This window comes from Perognathus longimembris, chromosome 3, assembly GCF_023159225.1.
Source record: "Perognathus longimembris pacificus isolate PPM17 chromosome 3, ASM2315922v1, whole genome shotgun sequence".
NCBI classification, from domain to species: Eukaryota; Metazoa; Chordata; class Mammalia; order Rodentia; family Heteromyidae; genus Perognathus; species Perognathus longimembris.
The window spans coordinates 108,041,306-108,052,198 of NC_063163.1; the positions used below are offsets into that span (position 1 = coordinate 108,041,306).

Consider the following 10,893-nt stretch of genomic DNA (forward strand, 5'->3'; position numbering starts at 1 on the left):
CTAGGTCTGTGTAGGGCACACAGAAGACTCCATAAGCATGTGCTGAGTAAAGGAACAAAGGAGTGAATGGGGCCTCTCCCCATTAGGGCAGGACAAGGCCTTGTGATGCAGGATTTCTGGGTTCTATCTCCAAAATCTTAGGACATTACTTTCTCTCCACCCCCCACCCTCAAAAAAAAAAAAAAAAAAGGCTCCATAGAAGAAGATTTCCTCCAGAGGCCCTGTGGAGAGCAGCTAGATTTGCCAGGCATGGGAGAATAAACACAAGCACAACTTCCAGGTTCTATGAAGGTAGGGTGACTGAAAGGCCTTCTCCATGTTCTGAGATCTACTAATTCTGGGATCACTTTGTGGCCCCTCTACATCTCACTCCTCCCCCACTGCAGCCTCTCCCCCTCCCACCCCCCACTGTCCCCTCCCCTTGAATGAGTTGCGATGAAATTGGCCACATTCCTACTAGGCAGAGAACTAACAGTTACGACACCCACTCCAGCCCCATCCATCTGAACCCTCAAGAGTCTGGGGGGGGGGGGGAGTGGGGGAGCAGGGCCAGCTGCTTTTCTCCACATTCCAGCCAAAAATAATATGAAGAATGAAGCTGTTTGGTGGAGACTTAATCTAATCTTCGTTGCTTCAGTTTTAAAATATCCTGCCTGGTTTAGGATTTCTTCTTACACACAGGGATGTGTTTTTAGTGAGATAGGTCTTAGCAGAAATGTCCCTTCTTGTAATTAGAAACCTAGGCAGGCAGGGCTGGCAGCGAGGCCATCCAAGCCAAACAGCAGATCCCCCTCCCCACCCCCAAGACAACAAGCTCTTCCCAAGTTCCACCTTCTGGCATAAGATGAACTGTGCTGTCCTCAGAGCTGAGTTCTTCCTTGTTCCTAGGGGGTTCTGGAAGAGTTCTGGAAAGGATTCTACTTTCCAACTATGACTCCTTCTATCCCCATCTTGTGATTCCCCTCTGGCCTGTCACTCTTAATCAAAATGGAGACTGAGATTTTGCCTACCACTAGCTAGCTAGGGGGGAAACAGTGTGGATTTTTTTTAAGAGAAAATTACCTCCCCCCCAAATCCCCAGTAGACTAAGGGAAATTAAAGACAAGCATTCTACTGGAGCTACATCTCTGGTGTCAGGATTTGCTTTTCAAAGCCAGGCAGCCACCGGAACTGAAGAACTCTACAAGCAAGTATGTACTTTTGTACAAGTGCCGGGTTTAATTTGGGGGGCTTTCTGGCCCAGAACTTGCTTTGATCAGCCAGCATGGAGACTGCTAAGCCAGATCCAGACCGTGGTTAAGGCTAGACCAGCATCCATGCTCACAGCCTGACCGGATATCACACCGCAGAGAGAACCAGGCCTCCATTCCCAACAGCATAAAGAGAAAGGGCTGCAGTTCGCAGAAGTCAGATTCTGGGTTCATCACAGGCATGAAGGATATTCCAGGTACCTCCATTAAGAAGAAAAAGGCTAGTTCCCCTAATTCGGCCCCTTTCGGTAAAGCAAATGGTGTGGGGAATCACAGCAAGATTTTTCAAAGGCAAAAATGTAAAGAAAGGGGGCTGGGGATATGCCTAGTGGCAAGAGAGCTTGCCTTGTATACATGAGGCCCTGGGTTCGATTCCCCAGCACCACATATACAGAAAATGGCCAGAAGTGGCGCTGTGGCTCAAGTGGCAGAGTGCTAGCTTTCAGCAAAAAGGAAGCCAGGGACAGTGCTCAGGCCCTGAGTCCAAGGCCCAGGACTGGCAAAAAAAAAAAAAGTAAAGAAAGGCAGAAGTTCTGTCTTTTTTACCAATGTCTAAGATCTCCATAGAGTTGTGGTGAAAGACTTTCCTGCCCAGGCTGGCTTTGAACTGCCCTCAGACCTCAGCCTCTGAATAACTAGGATTGCAGGCTCAAGCCTGTAATCCCAACTCAGAGTTTATAGGAACAAGATTCAAGAATCAGGCAAGAAGAAAGCACGTGGAAACACATGACATCACTGATGAAACTCTTCCCTTTTAATCCTAAGCTTCGTTCATGCCCATCCTTTACTCCTTGCAACTTAGTGAAAATGGTGCGTTCCATATTCTGCTTAACAAATACAGCCCAAGGTCCAGCAGCTAGAGCCAAGCAAATAACAGGACAAAGCTGCCAGAACCCCAAATTCCTGCCTAAAGACTAGCTCAACCTGCTGCCCTCCCCCCACCACCAACTTTGATGATCACTGACCACTCCCCTTCTCCCTCACCCCTTTCCCATCAGGTATTAGATTTAATTAAATTAGCGAAGCCCCGTTGCAACAATACTGACCATGCTGCCTGAATAGAACCCAGACAGCATAGCTCCTCCCTCCAATTCTGCTTCTCAACATAATTCAATCTTCACTAAGTCACGGATCTCATAGAAAGTGTCAGAATACAAAGCGTGGTGTGTTCAGCTTGACTCAAAGCTCATGGTGGCTCGTGATGAGTTCATTTTCCACATAACTTCCTCTGTTTTTCTCTGTGGCATCATATTCGCCCTCTCCCGCCTAGAATCTGTACTGTGTTGGATCCAGACACTGTATTTCACATACCGTCACCTCCAGCCATTGCATCACACACACACACACACACACACACACACACACACACACACACACACATATCTTACAGAGTCAAAGCCCTGTGCCACACAGAATAAGAGGGGGGGGGGGGGAAGAAAACTTACAACAGCATGTCTCACCCTCCTCCAACTAATTTAGAAAATGTGCTCCAGATTAAATAGATGGGGAACAAAAGTCTGAAATCGGAGATCGAATTTCTGAACGGTGGTGGTGAAGGGGTAAGTGGTGGGGGGGGGGGTGCACTAAATAAATAGCAAGGAAATCTTGCAACATGTTGGAAGCCTATAAATTTTATTGGTTGTTTCTTTAATAAAAACAATTTCAATTGCTAACAACGCAGTATTATTAAGTCTCTAACATTTAAAAATCTAATTTGCCCCTGCTCTGGGGCTGTTTATGTTAACATTTACAAATCAGGTAGGGTATGGAAGTCAGGGAGATCACTTTGGTTTGATTCCTAAATCTGGCTAATAGAGACCCCACCCCCTTTAAAACCTAGCCATTTTTGCTTTCTAGGCATGCTTTGGCCTCTAATGAGTTACAGCCCCAAGTTGAAGATGGACATGGCAGAAAGAAATTTAACACACACTGTAGTACACCCATAAACTTCAAGGCCAAGGGAGAGGAGGTATGTTTCCAGTTAAGCTAGAACTCCATGAATTCAGGATTCTCCACTCACAAGACAGTAATTCTCTTTATTTCATCACTAACTTACTTCAAATGTGTTTATACAATTTATTGCTACTGAACTTCCAGGCAACTGGTGTAGAGTTAATGAAACCCAGCTTGGAGAAGCTTTGAGCTTTGAACAACTAACCACAGTTTAAATGGTTATGACATTGCGGTCAAAGCCACAGCCCGGCCTCGGCTGCAGTCTGTGTTAGGACCTAGTTTTAAAAAAAAAAAAAAAACAACCTTGTTGTCTCACCTTTTGTGCCAAACAGATTGGAAGGAAAAAAAAAGTGTGGGGGGGCACTTAAAAAAACAGCCTGCCTTGTTCCTTCTCAGGGTTCTCAGCCATTTAAACACATTTATCTTACTAAATGCATGGCAAAGCCCCTCCTCCGGGGCTCCAGTAAATATTTTAGTTGCCATTTGAATTGGCAACGGGGCTGAAATCTTGAAATCCAGTTTGGGTTGAATGGACCGAGTGAGGCCCATCCAAAGCAAGGCGGGCGGGGGAGCTGTGGGTGCCATCCAGCAACAATTTAGAAAGTCAGGATGGAAGGGCGGCACTGGGATGGGCAGATGAAATTTAGACCGAGAAAGAAGTAATGTGTCTCTCTGGATTACTTGGACATTGACTTTCATTAATCCTCGTGGTGGGGAAGATCCACAAGACCCTCTTTCAAAAGCAGGCCCATTTGGGGGAGAGTAAAGGGGAGGTACTGGATTTGTCACTGCCGCACAATAAAAGCCCCCTTTTGAAAGCAGCACTTTCATTAACTTAAAGCAATCTATAGACTTAAAAGCACCGAGCAGTAAACTCCCAGAAAGGATCATAAAACAGCCAGTCTCAAGTTGGGTACACTTCAGTGCGATTTGTGCTAGGCCCCTTCACGGGGTCCCGGGGCTCGGCCCCCATCTCCCTCCAGACACCCCTGGTGCCTGATTTGCAGCAGCTTCTCTAGCTCCAGGCTTTCACCAGCTCACAAAGGGGAGGCGGTGACCTGGGAGTCTCTGCGGGGTCACGGCTCCCTGCCCACCCCCCCCCACCCCCCCCACCCCCACCCCCCTCCAGCTCTCCGATGGGCGAGCGAGAGGCAGCGAAAAGGAGAGGGAGAGAGGAGAGAGGGAGCGATCACGAATTCCAAGCCTGGAAAACAAACAGCCCGGGAGCTGCGCGGCCCCTGCGGGTCGCCGCGCCCAGCCGCTCCGGCCATTCAGTTCTTTGGTCCGGACTACCCGGGCCCTGGTAAGGGTTGTCGGGCTGCCAACCAGGGGTGCGCTGGGGCTGGAGATGGGTTGGGAGTGAAAGCTTCAGACAGCCGAGGAGGACATCTCAAGCGTTCTATTTCTCTGCGCCTTTAACACCTTCTTCCCCTAGTTGGCCGGAGAATTAACTCCCCTCCCCGGTGGAAAGCTCTCTCTGCACCTCGTATGCTCACATCCAAGACCTGTGGATGCAGCTTGGGGTGGGGGGGGGGGATCACGAGTCCTCAAACGGAGGGCCACCCACTCCCCGCCCCCCCCCCCATATACATACTTCCAACCCCAGGGCTCAGGGCCTCTGGAGGGCTAGCGTGGTAGAGTAAGGGACTCAGCTACGGGTTGGGGGCGGGGGGGGGGGGTGGCTTGGGGGTAACAGATCAGTTGTGTTTGGGGCCACCATCATCTCTCAGACTTGGGAGGTGGGTGAATGTTGTCTAAATCTGCCGAGAATGCGAAGTTGTTTCTTTTTTATTTTTTAAGCATTTGAAATAAAAATAAATAAAAAGCTAATACTGTAGAGGAGAGTCCCAAGACAAGTGGGCTAAGGGGAAGCCCAAACTTCTTTCTCACCCCCAACCCCCACCCTAGGCGGAAAGGCTCGTAGGTTCCCCGGCCGCGCGGGCCGCGGAGGAAGTGCCTGGGGCGACGGGGATTCAGCCTGCCCTGCCCGCCCGAGACTCCCCCGGACCCGACGTGGCACCTCGAAACTCGCGCCCACCCTCCCCCACCCCATCGCAGGCCGCGATCCCCGCCGGCCGAGCTGCGCCTGGGGACCCCGCGGGGCTCCCGGAGCCCGAGCCGCCCAGGGTCGGATCCTCCGATCCACCCCGAGCCCCGTGAGCCTGCCCCGCGGCTTCTCCTCGAACGTCCCCTGGATTTACCCTTTCCCCAGAATCTCTCTCCTAGGTCCTGTGTAACACGCCCCCCCCCTCCCCATTCTCTTTTCTTCCAGGTTCGCTTTGGGGGAGAAGGAACAGATATTGGGGCTCACCCTGACATGGATCCAGTCAACTACTTTCGTCTCCTGCCTAAAAGCTTTTTCCACCCACTCACCATCACGACCCCAACGCACGACCACCCCCCAAATTTCAGTAGCCACGGCGCCAGTAAAGTGTCGTGATTCTGGGATTAAATCCTTAAAAAATAATAATAATAATCCGCCACCCATTCTTCTGATTTTAGTGTCAGATCTAACCTTGGGGCCCAAACTCCTACCTCCAGCCCGGGTGCTCTGGCCTCCGCGTTAACTACTCCGCGGCCCTTCCATCCCGGTTCGGTGGACGGCCTGAGACCTATAACCCAAACTTCAGCTTGCCCCAAAGCCCAGCCCTAATTTCAACCCCCTCAATTCCTAACCGGGGTCTCCCCACCGTAGCGCGGGAACCCCTGGCTCTCCACTAACGAGTCCCCCCGACCCCGCCGCAAGAGCGTGGCCCACTGCGCGCGGTTCTCCTCCGGGTCTGGGAGCCGGGAGAGCCCCTGGCTTAATCGGAAAGAAACGCAAACTTTGCGCGGCCGACTACGGACCCGGCCCCATTCCCGCCCCCCACCCCAACTCCCCAACCTCCACTTTCTGTTCTAGGGTGCTTTCTGCCCCCTTCCCCCCCCCTTACAAATTCTTCTAGTTCAGGAGCCAGGACCTCTGCTGATTTCCAAGATTGCCTCGGGAAGCTTTCCCTGTCTCCCCTCCCTCCCCCAGACTCTCCCATAGCCCGCGGAAAGCCAAGTGGCCCTACAAATTCGCGCCCCTCCCCGGGTTTGGGGCTCCCCGAGCGTGGCTCCTGGGATCCCGGCTTCCCTGACCCCACTCGTGTTCTCCTGTCCCCACGGATCCTCTTGCACACCGTCCACCCGCGCTGCCTCCCCAGGCCCCCGCATCACTCGGCCACCGCTCCTGGACCCCAGCCACCCGGCCCCAGTGCAAGGGCTGCTCCCGCTTCCAGCCGCCCCAGAGCAGCTCCGGGCTGGAGACGCCGCCGCCGGGTACGCGCCGGCTACCGAGCTCCGGAAGCCGGGAGAAAGAGAACCTGGAGCCGGCCGGTGGATCCCAGCCTCGCTCCGCGGAGCGCCCAGCCCCAAGGCGCCAGCCCCGCGGCTCTGGCCCGCGCGCGGCCGCTTCCTATTCTCGGGTCCCCGGACGCTCCCGGCGCCCAGCTCCCAGCCCGCCCGCTACGGAGTCCAGGGCCCCGCGGCGAGCCGAGCCCGCAGCCCCCCGGCTTCCTCGCCACTGCTGACAAAAGCGCGTCCCGGCCCCGGGCCCGAGGCGGGCCAGGCGAAGGCGGGCGGCGGTGGCGGCGGCAGTGGCGGCGGTGGCTGCGCTCAGGCCGGGCCGGGGCGCAGGCGGGGCCGCGCGGCGCTCGCCGCCTCCTCGCCCGGCCTCGCCGCCCCTCGCGCGGCTTCGCTCGGCGCTCTGCCGGCGCTTCCCCCAGCTTCGCTCTGCACGCTCCCGCCGTCCCTCTCTGCTCCCTGCCTCCCTCCTCCCTGCGCCTCCCTCTCTCTCTCTCTCCCTCTCTCTCTCTCCCTCTCTCTCTCTCTCCTCCCTGCTGCCTCCCTCTCTGCCTCTCTTCCTCCTTGCCCTGTCGCAATGAATAATACTCTGGCTTGGGGGACTGGAATAAAACACACGCGCTCTGAGGCAGCCGCCCGCAGCAGCAGCCGCCGCCGCCGCCGCCGCCGTCGCTGCGCCGCCGCCGCCGCCGCCGCCGCTCGCAAAAGCGTCTCTGACATGGAAATGAATGACAGCTTACCTGATGCCAATCTTCATCAGACTGACACCGGCGTGACAACACAGCCTATACTTCCCAGCACTGCTCGGGACGTCAGCGGCACAGGGACCCGCCCCCCGGACCCCCCCCCTCCCTGCACACACCTCCCCTCGCCCCACTCCCCCTCTCTCCCCACCCTCCCCCCCCATCACCCCCACCCGCTCCCGGCCCCAGCCGCTTCCCGGGCGAGGAGCCGCTGGAGTGTCTCCCTCTACTGGAGGATCCGCTCGCTCGGAAGTCGGGGGCCCGGCCTGCTCCTGCTAGCGGGGAGACCGCACGGTGCACAAGGGAAGCAGCCTCCACATCCAACCCAAGGGGTGCCTCGGATGGGGATGGGGTTGGGGGGGAGGGGAGGGGGAGGCGGGGAGCCCAGCCGACTTTGCAAACTCGGGAGCAGCACCCCCACCCAGCCCCCCCATGCCAGGTCCTCCTTCGTGAACACCTGGGACGGAGTTCCAAGTCAGCTGGTTGGTGGTGCTGAGGGCACCGGAATGAGGGGAGCTCTTTCGGTGGACCTCAAGAAGACACCCTCGGCGGGGCGGGGCGGGGGGGGGGACTATGAAACTTAAAAACTAGCAAGAATCTATCCTCCATCATCCCTCTCCCTCCGCCGCATTCCTGCCTGCCTGGCCTCGTTTTTATGATTGCATTTGAATAATTCTCATTACCCTGGCCCCAGAAAAGGTGCTCAGATGACATTCTGGTTAGTTATTCCTAGTCTCAAGAGCTTTACCTTTTTTTTTTTTTTTCCCAGTGGGCTTCCTGGGGCGTTTGGTTCAAGGAAAAGGAAGAGTGAGATGGGGTAGGGGCAAAGGGAGGGCTAAAAAAGGGCAGAGGCCTTGGTTCAGAACTCAGGTAAGCCTGTTCTTAAAATGTATTTAGTAAACGCAGTGAGTTCTGGGTTTGAAGTGCAGTAAAGGAATAGGCCAGGGGGCAGGAGGGCTGTTTCAGTCTGTGTTGGGGAGGATGGTTTTATCTGCTTCAGAGAGGAAACTGGCTCCTCCCTTCTGTAAGCCTTCTGTAGGGTGAGACCAAGTAGATTCAATGGCTTTGTTCACTTGTCATTTTATTCAAGGACTCCATTTATTCAAGGATGACAGTCCTACTAAGTGCCAGACACAGGACCACCTGCAACTACTGGCAGATACCCGCTCCAATGTTTCAACCGCTTAGCACATGGCCCTCTTCATAAAGGAACCGGAGAGCCCCTCCTGACCCTCTAGAAGGGCCATTTCAACCACAGGCAGGCAGGGATTGATCCTCTGACCCCTTGCCAGGCAGGGGCCTGGACAAAGCCTACACAAAGACACCAGAAAGGTAGAAAGGGAAACCTACCAGCCGGGTTTTCAGTAAGGAATCTGACCCAAGAAGTTGAAGGCTGCTCTTTAGTCTATTCCAAGCCTTTGGGTCACTACTTTCCCATCTCAGTCATGGGCAAAAAATTAGAGCTATAAGATTCCATGGCTCAGGGGAGGTAACTGAGGCTTTGCATCCCATCCCAGATTTGCTACTATTCTTCTAGATCTTCCCAGTGCTTCCCACTTCACCCGCACAAAGTTCCTATGGAAGAAAACTCCTCAGTCATGAGACCAGCAATGGAGGGACCTGAATCTTCTCACCTTCGTGTAGCTGCACCAATGACTTCAACTGGTGGATTTATGTCACTCCAGCCTCTGATCTGTGGTCAGAAACTGCAGCTGCTGACAGCATAATCGCTATTATATATTATACATTGTATAATAATATAATAATAATGAATGTACTTGCCCTTTTTATGTGGTACAGAAGCCAGCAGATTCACCAACCCAGAGGCGGGAGGTCAGGCTGCTATAAAGTCTCAGAGGGAAGCCTGATATGGGGAAGGAAAGATCCATTTGGCCATGCCCAGGACCCCTGGAGGGAGCAGTTCTCTCTTTCCCAAAGCTCATAGTAGGTTGCTGAGGCCTGCAGAGACAGACGAGAATCTAACTGCATGTAAATACTTAACCCCATCACAGAGGTGTCAGTAAGCCATAAATATATCACAAATAGTACTGCAGGCAACAGCCATGTATCACCAATTCACACATATCACACCCCTCCTTGTTTGTAAAATCCAGTGCAATGCTCAATTCTTTTTCAAAATACCAGATCCATGGCTATGAGATATTAGTTTCTGGAGTCTTTTCAAATGCTATGATCACCACTAATTCCCTTTTGGTACTTGTTTAATATTTTATTGTTATTATGGTGATGTACAGAGGGGTTACTGTTTCATAAGTCAGGTAATGAGTACTTTTTTTTTGGGGGGGGTGCCTGTCCTGGAGCATGAACTCAGGGCCTGGGCACTGTCCCTGGAGTGTTTTTGTTTTTGTTTTTTACTCAAGGCTAGCACTCTACTGCTTGAGCCACAGCTCCACTTCTGGCTTTTTTTTTTGGGGGGGGGGGGTGATTAATTGGAGATAAGAGTCTCACAGCCTTCCCTGCCTTGGCTGGCTTTGAATCTCAGTCCTCAGGTCTCAGCCTCCTGGGTAGCTAAGATTATAGGTATAAGCCACTGGCAGCCAGCTACATTCCTTTGTGGACAATGTTACCCCTCCCTTTGCTCTCTTCCAGTTTTTCCTTCCTATCCCACCCACAAGTTGTATTGTTCATTTCCAACATAGTGTCTAGTGAATACCACTGCTGCATTTGTTCACCCTTTGTCCCTCCATTTCTGTGTCCCTTTACCCCCCTCCAAGATAGAAAAATGAAGAAACAAGACAAAAAGAAAAGAAAAAGACACAAAAACCTCGTTTCCATTTCCTGGAATTCACTCCCCTTTTGGTGCTTTAAAATGCACCTTGATTTTCAGTCACTATAGCTTGCTTTGAATTGTTCTTGTAATTGGCAAAAGCTTAAAAATGAAGATATAAAATGAGACTATTCTTTTTATAACTATTTATATAATTTCTTCTCCATCATTTAGTAACAAAACAAAACAAAACAGGGTCATCCACCCTAACCTTCTCAATCTCCCTCTCCTGAATAGCTGGGATTTCAGGTTTGAGCTACCATACCCCACCCCCCACCCCCCATGTCTTCAGGATAAGCAGTTCATACAAACCCGGACTGTCTGTCTTCTGGGCTCTAGATATGCATAATCAATGACCCAAAGGAATCCTGTGTTATCCTATAAACTAAAATTTAAGATCTGTCAGTATCATTAAGCTTGTGCTACCAAAACAAAATATCACAGGCCATTTGTTTTCTCACTGTTCTGGAGATTGGAAATCCAAAGTGCCCTAAGCATTGGTTTCTGTCCAGGCCTCTCTTCCTGGTCTCCAGACAGTACCTTCTCATGATGTCCTCAGATGGCCTTTCCTCTGTGCATACAAACAGCCAGAGCTCTATGTCTCTTCCTTCTCTTATGAGGACCCCAGTCCTGTTGGATTGCAGTTCCTGCTTTATGACTTCATTTAAACTTAATTACCTTCTTAAAGGCCTGTCTCCAAATACCGTCACACTGAGGGTTAGAGTTTCAACATGAATGGAGACAGGAAGCACAATTCAGTTGGTAACACTGTCCTGCCCACAAAGTCCCTTCAGTCTCAATTTAATTATTTCAGTGAATCTTGGTAGATTAG

The 10,893-nt window shown here is 52.3% G+C and overlaps 1 protein-coding gene across 3 annotated transcripts in view; it reads right to left on the reverse strand.

Moving 5' to 3' along the window:
• Pknox2 (PBX/knotted 1 homeobox 2) overlaps nucleotides 1-7,345 on the reverse strand; it is a 248,935-nt gene extending 241,590 nt beyond the window's left edge. For all 3 annotated transcript variants that reach the window (XM_048343710.1, XM_048343712.1, XM_048343704.1), the window contains exon 1: nucleotides 7,271-7,345. The gene's annotated coding sequence lies outside the window, so the exon portion shown is untranslated. The remainder of the gene's footprint in view (nucleotides 1-7,270) is intronic.
• Between the last annotated feature and the right edge of the window lie 3,548 nt (nucleotides 7,346-10,893).